The 15048-nt window shown below is 42.4% G+C and overlaps 1 protein-coding gene across 3 annotated transcripts in view; it reads left to right on the top strand.

Moving 5' to 3' along the window:
- The window catches only part of MYOM1 (myomesin 1), a 650420-nt gene that overhangs the window by 35716 nt on the left and 599656 nt on the right, over positions 1 to 15048 (top strand). The gene's annotated exons all lie outside the window — the stretch shown is intronic.

Genomic DNA, 15048 nt, shown 5'->3' on the forward strand with positions numbered 1-15048 from the left:
GCTTGGCTTTCTAACATCCCTCGGTCAACAGTGATATAATCCATTTAAGTATGTTAACAGCTCAAATATATTTGTTTTATGCACTGGAAGTGAATAATGTTGTTGAGGTGGTACTTTAGTGGCTTAACATCCTTTAAACAACAGTATTTGTTTATAACCCATACACATGAGGAAGCTAGAAGTATGAGCCCAAAAAGAGTCAGTGGACACCTTTTTTCTGATTAATAAGTTTGCAGTTTCCATCCACAGTCCATTGGTTGTTGCCTGCAAGTTATTGTTGGGCATTTATCAAGTTACTATTTCATGTAAGTGTTGCACCAAAGCAGATGAGGATGTTCTGAAGGTTGGGGCCAGGCTGTGTTATTTTACAGCCACAATAACCAGACACAAGACAGCATTCCGAACTACCTGTTACCAAGACCAGATTTACCCACTGGCTAACTGTACACTCTTAAATGATTGTCTACACCCACTACATGATATCTAGTCTTAGATGCCAACCTATACCAGGAGTCATCAGAATGCCAGTGATTTCAAATGTTTCCTAAAGTGACAGGTGGACCTATCTTTCAAAGTTTCTGTGGTATCTCATTTTCAATGTTAGCTACTTGGATCCCTAAAGATCATAGAGAAATGTCTCCTTTTAGAAGATAGTTTAAGCCTTAGATTTTCAGGAGGTGTGCATCCACTGACGAGGTGGTAAAGGATGACTGTAGGTTTCATAGGAAATAAAATAACTTGCCTTTGAGACACGTTGTTGTACCAGCCTCAAATATAACAAATCTTTCAGGCAGTCTGAAGAATGACAATGAGAAGTTTTGAAAAGCAAAAAGAGAGTGCATCATAAGAATTTAGCCTAAAATTAATGCGTGAAATTGTGAGGAAATGTGATGTATTATATGACTTGGTTGTGCAACCTCACTGTGGAGTACACTCACAAAACCAGCTTGGATCCACTCAGACTCATATGCTAAACTTAGCACAACCATGAGTAGATGTGGCTTTGAGCAGTCAGGCTTAAACAAAGGATCAAATTTAAACCATTTCGAAGTTTCAAATCATTGGAATAAGAAAGTCATGCAATCCAAGAGAAATCTGATACCAATTTATAAAAATCTATCTTATTTTTATAAATGTATAGACACCAAAACAAACAAAATGCTTTTGGTGACCAAATCGGACAGGGGGAGGGTACCGGGTCCAATAAGGAGTAGTAGACTGTAACATTGTCACAAAAGCAGTTTCCAGTCAGTTCCAGGCTCTTTGTACAAACTGCCATAACCTTTAATGGAGTGGTCCTAATGCAAGGTATACGGGATACTGAAGATGGTGTAAAATGATTAAGAGCAGTGCGGTCGATGAGGGTTTCCTGTGACTTCCCCACTTATGGGGTGACTTTGGCCACAGGGGCCATCTTCCTCGAAGTCCTCTTTGGTCCAGCAAGAGTTCAGTTACCAATGGACTACTGCTGCCCGGTTACAGCAAAACCAGCAGTTCCTTTTGGTGAAGGCTAGTGTCCATCTCGGTTGACCAAATAGCACTTGATAACTCTACCAGGTCCAGCAAATTGGGCAATACTATTGAGCCTAGGGACTTGGTCTTTCAGCTGTTCTTGGTGGTCAGAGGTGGTCAAGAAATATTGGCTACTGACTGTCCAAAAAGGGGCTACTTCAGCTTTTGTGGCCCTGGTGCTGGAACAGGAAGTCAGCCAACTGACTCTTGGAGTTAACTTTTCTGTCTGGGGCTCTAGATTGACTTTTACACATGCTGAGCACAGCAGCCACAGTCCTTCCTTTGCTAACACAAGCATCAGCAGTTGCAGTTCAGCTGTTGGTTCAGCCTCTCTTTCCAGATACAGGGAACAGCAGGGCAGTTCTTCTGTATTCACTCCAATCCAGATGGGATCTGTGCTCTTGATGCCAGGGGTGTAATTTATGCCCAGAAAGTGCCCTTGGGGATGTGGTTTTTACTAGCCAATAAACTACTAGGACATTTCCTGTCTAATGGCAACTCCTTGCACAGTGTAGCACTTTCTTATACCAGAGTGCACTATTCTGCCTTCTCCCAAGATGGCAGAACCCCTCTCTAGTTGTGTGGAGCTTGGTAGCTCACCTTAAAGTTGTGGTTACCTAGGGGCTAAATGACCACAGAAAAAAATGGTTTAGCAACTGGTCTTCCCTCTCTGTCCCTGACGCCAACCCATCAACCTCAAAAAACAGAGCAGCGCCTCTCGCGTATCCACCATTTGGCCTTCAATTGCGGCTTCCTCTTTGAAGCTTGCCTTTTAGGCTCACACCCAGCGTGGCTTCTTGCCAGGGAGAGGTGACACCTCTTCCAACTGCAGGCCTCTGTTGTCCTCGCTCTTGGCAGTTGTTAACACACCTCCCAAGAGCTGCAAAAGGCTGTCTTGTGGCCAACATCTGCGAATGGCCACTGGACAACGGGGGGGGACAGAGTGGCAACATTCTAAAAGTTTTATTTATGTAAAAGTTATATTAAATTGGGCTTAGGGATCAATTAGAGCTTGATGTGAGGATTCATTTGAATCTTTGAAGTACCAGCTTTAGTAGTCCAATCCAGGAGTTAGCACAGCTAGGTTGTCAGCATGTAAGCCTGTACTTACCAGTGGGACACTATTCTTTCCACAGTAAAAATGACAATTTGGGGTTTTTACTGTTAAGACATAAAAAACATACATGACTACTTTTGAATATACAGCCTCCTGTCTTAGAACTCGATAGGCCAGCTGTGGGGTTGACTAATGCACATTAAAAAAGGGAGACTTGGGCTTTGTTATTAGTTTAAACGGCAAAGTCAATTTAGAAGTTTAAAAACGGCTCTGTCAGTCTGCATTTTCAGGCTGCGTAACTTGTTTTCAGTTTGTGACTTCCAGGGTGGTACAATAAGTGCTGCAACTCTCTTGGGACACTTTAACTTACAGGCCCTGGGTACCTCTGGTACCATATATTTGGGACTTATAAGTAAATAAAGTTTTACAAGTTGGGTATAAGCCACTATAACTCAATGTTTATGGCTCAGAACACTGCACTGAGGTTTGATTAGCAGGCCTCAGTGCACTCTTAGAGTTGAAAAGCCAGCAGCACCAGTCCAAAATTTTGGGGCCGATCATGCAAAAAGAGGCATTTCTTTACACCCATTATTAGATGGTATACTGGAAGATGCAGGTTTTCTAGACTGCTCTTATTTGGGGCTGGAGGCATGTCATAGTCTCAGGAATACCCATGTTTTTCTTTAGTTGCCAACCAACTGTTCTGCCATTATATTTATTTTAGTTCAAGAAGGGTACACATTTGCGCTCAAATAGTATATTCTCAATTTTCTCAGTTTTAGCAAAAGTTGAATTTATGGCATTCATCTCAAGGCGAGATCTGAAAAAGGTCTTCAGACCATGGAATCTTGAAGGTTCAGGTATCACTTTCAGCTAAAGCAGAGTGTCATTAGCATTTGACAGTATTTTTACTCAAATGTTTTAAGAGGAAGCACACAATAAATATTAACAGCAATAGAAGCAATACTTAGGGGATCCTAAAGGAAAGTAGTCTGTGCCAACTGAAACTGATATATCCCTGCTTACTGTAAAGAAATTTATGAGTCATCACAGAGTCCTGTCCTCATCTCTGTTGACTGTGGCCTTCATATACAACAAGAGAAGCTGGTCCACTGTGGCACAGGATTGTCCAATGAGTAGCTCGTGAGCTACTGGTAGCCCACCAGACTTTTGTAATTAGCTCTCCTGTGTGCAGTCCACCCTACTAAATTAAAAGCTTGTGCTTGATAGAATTAACATACATATACTAACATTGAGAGTGTACATTATATGTAGTTTATAGGTATGAAAATGTGTTTATTTTCACAGTTCATAAGATGACATTTAGAGAAAAAATCTCTGTATTTCAAAAATATATTTAAAGCTATTTGAGCAATAAATCCTAAGGCATTGAGGATACGTGTTACAAATGTTATTTTTTTGGTGCCAGAAGCATTCCAGCTATGGATGTTATGTGTTACCATGTAGAGGCATTTTGTATTGACAAAGCCATTTTTATATTACTACTCACAACCATGCATGATTCATTATGAGGATCGCTTGTAGTAATCTTCCATATGGTGGCAACTAATCTTGTCACATGTGGTCACTATTTCAATGCTAGTAATATGAGCACCTGTTGGTGAGTTTCATTGAACATAAGTAGCTCTTATTAAAGAAAAGGTTGGAGACTCCTGGGCTACAGGCACGTTTTGGAAGGTCACATTTCTACTATCCATTATCGATGGCAGTACCTCTCAGGTTTCACTGACAGAAAAACTGGACTAGTAGCCTTCCAGTGCATAGTATTGCACACGGCTGGAGACACATCATTTTCTATTATATCAGCTTGAACAGATCAATTGGTGAAGGGTGCAAACTGAACGGAACAGTTTGCTGCTGTTAGGATTCATAGGTCTTGAGCGACTGGGTCTGAAGAACTCTGCCCCACTCCCCAGAATGTGGCTCTGCCTATGCATTAACAAGCACAAACAGAAGAACGAAACTCTGGAGGGGAAAGGAAATTGGAGTGAGAAAGCAAAAAGACAGCTTGGAATTTCTCTGTCTCATCACCCACACTTCCTATGTACTTCCGGGGATTCACAATAGCATTTTCAAAGGTGAATGCCAAATGAATATTGAAGGTAAATAGAAATAGGTAAGTCTTACTATGCTGCATAAACATTGAAATACTATGATGAAGAGAGTTATTGGTGAATATGCTTACCAGCTTTGTAATGCAGACCACAGAGAACTTAAGTTACAAATAAAGGAAGCCTGTAAAAGCAACGGTGTAATCCTGGGCTGATAGCGAACCTGGATTTCAGGGTGCAAGAGTCAGACCAAGCACAGCAACCATTACCACTATGTAATCCATAAGCAAGATAGGGTTCAGGTAACCATTCAGCAAACAGTACCAATTGTACTCCAGAGAACAGTCTAGAATTCAGGCAAGAAGGTCAGGGAACAGAAGGAACTGAGAAGAGAAGAAAAGAACAAAGGTGAGAGAGACGCATCAACCCTGAACCAAATGAGCGCATATAAAAGTTGCCAGGAACTTTCCCAAGGGAAATAGACTGTCTTGATCAATTGAGTCTGAAGACAATCTTCCCCATTTCCCAGAACATAGCTCCACCTGTGCATGAGCAAGCACGAACAGAAGAACTAAATTATGGAGGGGAAGGGGAATGGGAGTGGGAAAGAGAAAAGACAGCTTGGAAAGACTCAGTCTTGTCAACCACATGTCTTTTGTATTTCTGTAGATTTACTATAGCAGTGGTTCCCAACTTGTGGTCCAGGGATCCACCGGGGTCTGTGAAGCCTCCCGATGGGGTCCCCAAGTGCTTAGAAAATGAAATAATATTGACAGATTAAGTCCCCAGCTTTCAGTAATGACTCAGTGGGGGGTCCCCGGATTCCAATAATAATTAAATTGCGATCCCTGGGTTCCATTAATGATAAAGTGTGGGTCCACAGAAGTCAAAAGATTGGGGACTACTCCACTATAGCATTTTCAAAGGTGAATGACAAACAAATACTGATGGTAAATAGAAAAAGCAAAGATTTACTGTGTTGAAATACTCTGATATAGAGTGTTATTGGGGATATGCTTTCCAGCTTTGTAATGTCGGGCCATAGGAGCTTAAGCCACAAATAAGGAAGCCTATAAAAGAAATTGTGGTATCCCGGGTTGATAGTAAACCCGGAATTCAGGGAGCTAGAGAGAGAGAGCATGCACAGAAACCAATATGTAATCCCGAAGCAAAACAGAGTTCAGGCAACTGTTAAGCAAACAGTACCACATTGTAATCCATAGAACAGTCCAGAATTAAGGCAAGAAGGTCAGGGACCAGAGGGATCTGAGAAGGGAACAAAGGAACAAATGATGAGGGAAGCATCAAATATTAATCAACTGAGCGAATACGGAAAACTTGCCAGGCACTTTCCCAAGGAAACTAGACTGTTTATAAAGCCCTGCTACCACTCATAATCTGGTAGTCCCCCCCTTAATTACACCAGTGATGATCCTGACGTCACAGCCACCATAGACTAGTTCTCCACAACTTTCCTGGCTTTTCAAACCCTATTCTATGGCAATCAGTCCCAGAAGCGAATCCCCAAGTCTATGTAACTCCCTTATTCCAGGTAGGTGCAGATCTGGCTTCTTGAGGAGGTGAGCCACCAATCCTTCTTAAAGGTATAGGTGTCAGAGCCTCCAGCACTCCTCAGGAGCATAAATTGTAGAATAGTTTAAAATTGTTTAAATAATGGTTCTCTTTCTTGTACCGTCTGAGAAAATGTAATTTGAGCCAGGCAATATGCATTTTACTCTGTGTACAATGCTTGGCAGATTGGCAGTCAGGACCTTTAGGAAGAATATAAAGAAAGACCTCACTAGCGAACGGGGTCAGACCTCTGCCACAAGGCTACGTGGGAGCCAAGAGCAACATGGCTCCTTCCATGGGTAGGGAAACAATCAACAGCTAGGGGCCGGGAAGAAACAAGGAAAGAATAAATATTTGAAGCACTGTAGTATCCAAATCTATTCCCCTTTCTTATCTAGGACCTAAAAGGTGAGGATAACTACCTGAGATGTGCACTGCTGTTACAACTCCTCTTTCCTTTGCGGCAACTTCCATCAGTGGAATCAGGTAGAAAATATGCACAGCATGGACTGACAGACCAGAATAGGAGTTAAGTACTCCTGAGTTAGAGGGTAACACAGTAGTTCCAAAGTCAGGATCAATAGAATGTGATGTCATAGAAGCTGAAAACAGGCAAGAAGGAAGTAGAACTGTCTAGTCAATTCAAGATGAATAACCAAAGCAGAAGCGAAACCCTAGCATACAACTATTGTGGAAAAGATTCCCAGGATTCAGCAGATGGTGCAAAGATGATGACTCCTCTGTGAGCTGTCCTTTTATGTTGATGTTGTCTTTGTCAACCCACCCTGCCCAATGCTGTCTTCTTCAAGATGCATGGGACCATTTCCATCAATATCAAGTGAGAATAGTGCTTGCTGCGGACATCTATATATAACGCAAAGGTCCAAATTTATATAGTAGGTCTACCCCAGTCTTTTACCCTTCTCATATTGATACATTGGGAAACGAAATGCCCCTATTATTTATTGTACTCGAAACCACACATATGATATTAAGCACTAGAATTTAATGATATTGTTAGTAACCCAATCACTTCAATTGAGTTACCCCATTGCTGGCAGTGAGAAAAAAAGTCTCATACTTTTGAAGATAGGAACAGAGTTTCAGATAACTTGTTATGCGATCAAATCATAAAACTACGTGCCTATAAATGTGGAAGTCACTCCATTTGTTTTGGTTCCAAATATTTACAATCTTAACACTCTACAGCAAGTGGCATACACAGGCAAATTATAATATGCACAGGGCAATCATCCCACTGTTGTTTTTCAAGTCTGAGAACACAATGAAAGGTATAGTTGCCAATTGGTATGAGTCCCCATCTGAGTGCAAGTAGTGGAGGGAAGAACTCAAAAAGGATGTTCAGAGGGGAAAAGAATACATCTGAGACTACAATCCTAAGGCATTGGTGTTATACGTTCTACTATGTATGGTCATTTTAGACAGACTGGGTCCTAATTTTGACCCTGTAAATGTGACTTGTACGAGGCTCTACTGAAGCACTGGGAAGCAGGCACGGGAACATCCACCCCTCATCTCAACTCACAAACTATAACATGAACAGGACAGCAGGGAACAGAGACCCTACTTAGACAGGAGCTAGGTCCTTGTGACTGGATAGAGCCTCCAGGAAGTTGACATTGGAAGTGCTGTTGTCTGAGACTTTTAGAAGAATCCAAAACAAGGGGAAACCCTGATTCAAAGTAATGAAAGAGTCATAGTATTAGTATTGACTTAGACATGAATAAAGACATTTGCCTCCATAAATCATGTGACTCTTATTAAAGCCTTACATGATATGAAAGAGTGCTGGACTCGCTGCCAACAAGATACTCTGTAGGACAAGAACCCTTGGAAATGTTACTGTTCCTGCCTACATAGTGATCCCAATATAGCAATTTTTGGCCCGCGCATATGCACTACCATGACTGTAAAAGAATGTCCTATAAATAACCTTAATATATTAGTTCACTCTGCTGTGAATGCAAAAGTGAGGATTTCATGAAGAAAGTAATGGCCCTGCAGTTGGTGAGGACGCGAGGGGCAGAGGAGGTGGTTGGAAGGTGGAGGCAGTTAGCTGAAACAGATTGTTTCCAAACTTCAAAGACAGTAGTTGATCGAAAAATATAAAGGCCCTCATTTTGAGTGGCTTGTTAATTCATATGGACCTGGTAACAAGGCCTACGAGTCCCATGGAATTTTTGAGTTTGGTTGGAACACTACTGCTCAGTGGTATTCCACCCGGAGATGTCATCTGCTGAAAAGTCTTTTTGTGGAATACAGGGGAAAACATGCAGAAGTCTGCACGGTAAGTCTCATTTGTTCGTGGTATTCTGCAAAACTTTATAATCTCTATTACACTCTTCCTCCAAAATTAATGGGACACCCAGTTACGGTAAATCTGGGAGAGGGGTAATAACTCTGTTTTTAGAGGCCACTCATAATGGAGAACAAAGAGGCAGTCTCCAAATTATTATTTTTTACCACCATTGTGGATTGAGTTTAAAAAAAAGTAGCAGAACTGTACAATGGTGAATTGAAAAGCAATGATTCTCAGTTCCCATTGGCTGCCTCTGACTTTGACCTTTGTATAGATTGCAGTCTTCTGCAGTGCAGGGTGCCAGCTTCATATAATTGACTCCACAATCTTAACTCCACAAAAGTGATACCATTTCAACACTAGACAGCGATCAGGTGTTTGTGTGCCAATGCACCAGTCACCTTCAACAGCCTCCTGCCTTTGCTGTTTAATCTAGTCTATACCAGCCATGCACTTTTTAATGGTTATGTTGTTCCAAGATTGTGGAACAGTTAGCTGAAAATCTGCTGCAGTGACTTGCATCTAGTCTGAAGATCACAGGTTTAAGTCATGAGAGCAGAACTGAGCCTGACTATCGTTTGCCAGTGCTTTGTTTCTCTGTTGTCTTCTGAACACTTGATTGCAAACATTAAACGTTATCATCTTGCAACAAAGTAACCCTGTCAGTGTGGCGGATTTGAGCCTCCATTTTGCTGTGCATTGACGGCGGTCAGTATATTGTTTTATATTTAGACACCTCGCCTAAACCTATGTTGATTTTCTTATCTGCTTGTTGCGGCAGTTTACTTGCGTTGCCGGACCGTACCAAAGTTTGTGATCATTAACAGTATATGGAGCGCAATGCCAGGAAACCTCGTTTATTTTTGACCTTATGTACACCTCTCTTGCGTGCTTAGCTCTCAGGGCAGAAACTCTGACGAGTTACTCAGAAACAGAAAAACAGATAAACGTGGGCAAGCAAAGCATGCAGCGAGTTGTTCCACGGTGGGTTTGGAATTGTTGCAGTGCTGCCAACTAGGCGTATGAACGTGTGGTAGCTGGTAAAGGTCAGGCATTCTGCTGCGAGTGATGCTACTGGCACAAGAAGAGCTCGTGCACACTCGACCTCGCGCTCGCAGCTCATTGTCACTTTCAAGGGCACCACACAGTTTGGAAGGTTAGTAAAACAGATGGCTGTTTACCGCAACTCAGAAAAAGAAGGGACTGAAGAGAGAACGCATAGCGTCACAAAATGAAACCATGGCTATGTGGGCACGATCAATATAAAAATAAAACATAATGCAGTGGTTGGAATACTCACCATACCCGCATGGTTCGCCCTACTTAACTAGAATAGCCTAGCATCATCTTGTTCTTGTTGCAAGTGAGCCAAACGTGTGATGAGTCCCGTGCTCACTGTGCCATAGAAGTCAAGCTGCACCCTACGGACCCTAAGTATGTCGAAATCAGTCTGGGGGGGCCTCGCCTGGCAGATTGGGACAGAGTATTCCCATGAGGAGCAGGGTTGGTACTGATTTGTACACGGTGGGTCTTTGTCTAGTGTAGCATGGCTGGTGAAAACGATGGACTGGAATGCAGCCCCAAGCAGTTGCCAGTGGCTGAGATTAATTCATACATTCAACCCATCACCTTGTTGCTGTCATAAATTTCATGAGCACTGAAAATGCCAATATTTAGTGAAGGCCACACTGGAATCAATCATATTGGTGAATACATGTTGTTTTTCTGTGTACAAAATCTCAAGCAATACCAAAATACTCATGTTGCTACTCAGAGTAATACAATATCATAAAAAAAATAAAAAAACATAAAGTTTCCTCAGATGGCACAAACACATCGAAACACAACTAGCAGAGTAGAATACTGCAAAGTACCACACACTATGTTGCACTATGCAATCATATTATTCAAGAAAGAAGGGGAGGAAAAAGTGTCACCCATTATGGTTATATAGCGACCATTATTTCAAAGAGAATGTATCTAGAGACAATATCAGTTTCGATATTTGTGTTAGGGATCCACTTTACACTACCAGGATGACATAATGCTGACATTTCGGATCTTGGGGAATAATGGGCAACCTTCTTCTGGGCTGTCCATTGAAATTACTTTCATGCAGCTAAAATAAGTGCATCATATTTGATAATAAAGAAAACTAAATTAACAAATAATCCTCATAATAACACAGCTCTGGAATTTAGTATATATAATGTTAAGACATGTATCTGCCAAATAAAATAATGTTATTTATCACCAAGTGCCAGACCTAACTACAGCATTGCATTCACTACGGTAACATGCATCTATTGACTAATTAAAATCAATTTATACAATGACATCTATTAATTCACGTCTACAATTGTTCCCAGTGCTCCTACATTATATAAATATCAGCAGTGCCTTAGACAGGTTATTGTAGCATAACATGTAATGTACCTGACCAATCACCGAAAACTGCTAGAGAACCTAAACCCATTGGCTATTTAACCATCCATACTGAAAGTAAATCATGCATATTATATAAGGAGGATCTCTTAGGTCTGCTCCATTCTGTATTTGCAATCATCCCTGAAGTGTGACTTGGAAAAAGTCTTTCCTCTTTGATGTCTGACCTCTCACAGATATAGGGGGTCATTACGACCTCGGCGGTTTTGCAAAAAGACCGCCATTGCCGGCGGTATTCCTGGCTCCCTATTATGACATTTCCGCTGGGCCAGCGGACAGTAACAGTGTTACCGTCCGCTGGCCCAGCGGAAATGTCACATCAACATTGCTGCCGGCTCGTAATAGAGCCGCCGGCAATGCTGATGTGCAGCGGGTGCAGTAGCACCCGTCGCACATTTCACTGCCCGAAATTCGGGCAGTGAAATGCGCGACGGGGCTATGCCTGGGGGCCCCTGCACTGCCCATGCCAGGTGCATGGGCAGTGCAGGAGCCCCCAGGGGCACCCCAAGTCCCCTTACCGCCAGCCTTTCAATGGCGGTGCGGTGTTTACCGCCACGGACAGGCTGGCGGTCGGGACTCATAATCCCCAGGGCAGCGGTCCAGGCGGAATCCTGGTGGGATAATGGAGGGGCCGGCGGTATGGCCGTGGCAATTCCGCCACTGTCATAATTGCTGGCGGAACACCAGCAGCCTGTTGGCGGTGTTACCGCCACCTTACCGCCGGCCGCCAGGGTCGTAATGATCCCCATAATCTCTTTGAAGCAGGGCATCTTCTGCCACAGCAGGTCCGCTCCTCTGAGACCCAAGGCACTAGAACGTGGATTTCTCCTTTTACAATATGAAGGGCAAATTCAAAGACATGTGAGTGACAACTGTGACTCAATTTGACACCTTCCAGAATGAGCTCATTGACTTTGGCTTCCCTTCATGGAATACTCCTTTAATAAACAACAATCCTTGCTAATTACATTTGTCCAACTGGAGGATTCCTTTCTACTCATCACACAGTCACCATCAGTGCTATGCGCCTGTGCATTGTTATCATTTGCAGTATCCTCTGTCACTCAGTCTCTGTATCTAATAAAAAACTTCTCCACCAGTATTTCTAGCTAACTGGAAAGCCCTTCCTTCTACCCATAAGCCTGCAAAGTGTATGTTTCCTCCAGTGTTATCTTACTAGCTGTGTGTTAGGTATGCTTTCACATAAGAAGTGACTTATGTTTAAGGTTTTTGGCAACTGCATGTATGTAGGTATGTATGTGAAATGTAAACCTAGCTGCAAAGGAACAGCACGCCGTACGAAATAGGACGATGCGGAGTGTGAAAAGCGGGAGAGGAGCCGATGCAGAAGGAGGTGTTACAGCGAAGGGGTGTGTAGGATTTCAGAGGGTTACAGGTTGAGTATCAGCGAGGGGTGTAAGCATGGTGTTTGTAAATGGGCGTGAGCATGGGAGTGGCTGGGGGCGGTTACATTTATCGATATGTTCTGTATTAGGGGAATCCTAACAGTGAGTAAACACCTGAACTTAATCTGACAATGCAAAGAGAGTCATTCGGAATATGGTGGAAAATATGAGAAACCATAAATTGGGAGTTCACCCACCCAGCCAAACTAACAGTTTCCTCATCCCTTTTAGAGTTGAGGGAACCATTGGCTTTCCACCAGCGGAGCCTCAGATGGCACTGCTGGTTGAAAGCCTGTGGTTCCCCAAACGTATCTGCCACTGGGCAGCCAGGTCTTAGGGATGGGCACCATCACTGTGGCCCTTATTACAAGTGTATGATAAATAAAGTTACCACTAGTATGTCGCTTTTCAGGTGCGATAAATACCACCTATTACAAGCTTGTGGGGAACAAGATGCGGATTTTGATGTTTAAGGCAACAAAAATCTGCATGGTATGGTAAATAACGTACATAGGTTCCTTGTTAAATGTCAACAGCTTTGACCTGCCGAAACTTAATGAAGCTTGAGATATGTAATGCATTTGATAATTATCGGATACATTAAATACCTTTAAGCACGTAATTCTGAACCATCGGTGACAGGCGTTTACAAATGAGTCGGAATTAACCGACCCACTAGTAATCAGGCCTTAAGTCACCTGAACGACTGTCACAATATTTCTCTGCTCGGGCCACCTTGCAAAACATGGCAGAACTGGGAAGGCAAATCTTTTTATAACCCCAGTGCGCTAGCAGAAAGATCTCTTTGTGCAAGGGCCATTTTTTGTTTTGTTTTGTTTTGTTTTTCAAAAACATGCTTTTGGAAAACAAAACACTTTGCAAAATTGGCTAAGGCATCATGGAGCTGCTAGTTACTGTTACCCAATGGCATTGTACAGTCTCATCTGCTTTATGAAGGAAACCGTTTGCAATATCACAACCCCTGCTGTAACTCATTTTAATGCTTCATCTCATCTGCTTTAGTGCGTTCACTTCTGGAGGCCATGTCTCCAAAAGAACAATGGCCAATGGTAGTTTGTCCAAAGGCATTGTACCAAATTAGCAAATGGTTTCAAGTTACAAGTCATATGAGGAGATGCCCAGTATTGTTAGAATGTATAAACTGAACCAAGAGGAAAAGAGCTCCATGTGTCTGAGGCCACTTCTGCAGTGCCAAAGTGCCCTAGAACTCACAACGCGGGTGCACATGCCTGTTGCACACCGGGGCATGTTGTATAAGGCGGCACTCGATCTCTCTTCATATCTAGCAGCGTTAGCTGTGAACCTTTGTCGAGTTGATGATAGAGCTGCATGAGTCTCCATTAGCAGCAGACCAACCCCTGGTATATAGCAAAGTGATCAGTTGTACCACCACATGTCCACCACTTTCAGGCAATACTCCATTACTGCCCTTCCCTAAAGCATGAAAATAATATTATTATTTTTGTACATTGTCATCTCTTACTGTAGTCTAAAATCTATATTCCTTGCCATAGAACTGAAATATGTTTATAGATGAGTATTTTGTTTATTTTGACTGTAGTTCGGTGTCGCAAAACAACTGTTTTCTATCGTGTGTTAAACAACCAGACTTTTTGCACAGATTTTGGCCTGGGTGTTTTTATCTGAGGCCTATAATCCGCAGTTTGAAATTAAAAAATGTATGAAACTAACAAAAAGGCAATTGTTCTCATTATGGAAAGCCACATGCAAATGTTGTCAAATTTAGTTTTTCATTAAGTTTCCTAACACTTATTCTGGTAAGGCAGAAGACGACCGCAATGTTCTGAGCAATCATAGAGTGGGCAACATACACTGTCCCATCTGGAGAAGTTAATATATTGGCATTTGAATAATAATGATGGGGTGTTTAAAAAAGTCTGAAATTTGCAGTGGTAGGCATGTGCCTATATTTGAAGTAAATGTCAGGATATTTCGGACTTCACAAAGATTTTCAAGAAAACTCCAGTGACTATTACTGTCACAGATTACCAAAGTAGGCATATCCTTAGTAAGGGTGGACACAACTCGCGGAGTTCTACTCTGCAGAATTCCACTGAGTTATCAAAAAATTCAGTGAAATTCCACAGAGTTCTGCGCATGGCAGGACGCCGCCCGGCACCCTTAACTACAGGGCACATACATGTTGAACGTAATCACTGCCCTTTGCCTGTGCTCCTGACTTGCAGCCAAAAATATATGACAGAAATAGATTAGAAGTCTGAAGCGCCTGCTGTTCATGGTCGCCATGCTTGAGTCCAACCCTTTTGTGTATTTATCCAATGGAATTGGCAGCAAAAACATAAAGAGAGCGAGGGCCAGACCCTCAAAATGTGAACTATCTTGCTTGACCATGCCTCGCCCAACTGCGTTTTGTCTTATTCATATCCTTTAACTTTCTGTCTGGCAATTGAGAAGGCATAAAGAGTCGCTAGGGCAATGTAGGTAACGTTATACTGAAATGACAACAGCCTGCTACTTTCCCTGACCATCCGTGACTTCAGGATAATGCCTGGTGCCAGTCAGTGAGCTTTGTTTGAATAGACGCAGACCGTCATTCAGTACTTCCGGCTCGCAAGGCGGCCGTTCATACATGAAAGAAGTGATGAGTGGAAGGATAAACAT

Source organism: Pleurodeles waltl, chromosome 2_2, assembly GCF_031143425.1.
Source record: "Pleurodeles waltl isolate 20211129_DDA chromosome 2_2, aPleWal1.hap1.20221129, whole genome shotgun sequence".
NCBI classification, from domain to species: domain Eukaryota; kingdom Metazoa; phylum Chordata; class Amphibia; order Caudata; family Salamandridae; genus Pleurodeles; species Pleurodeles waltl.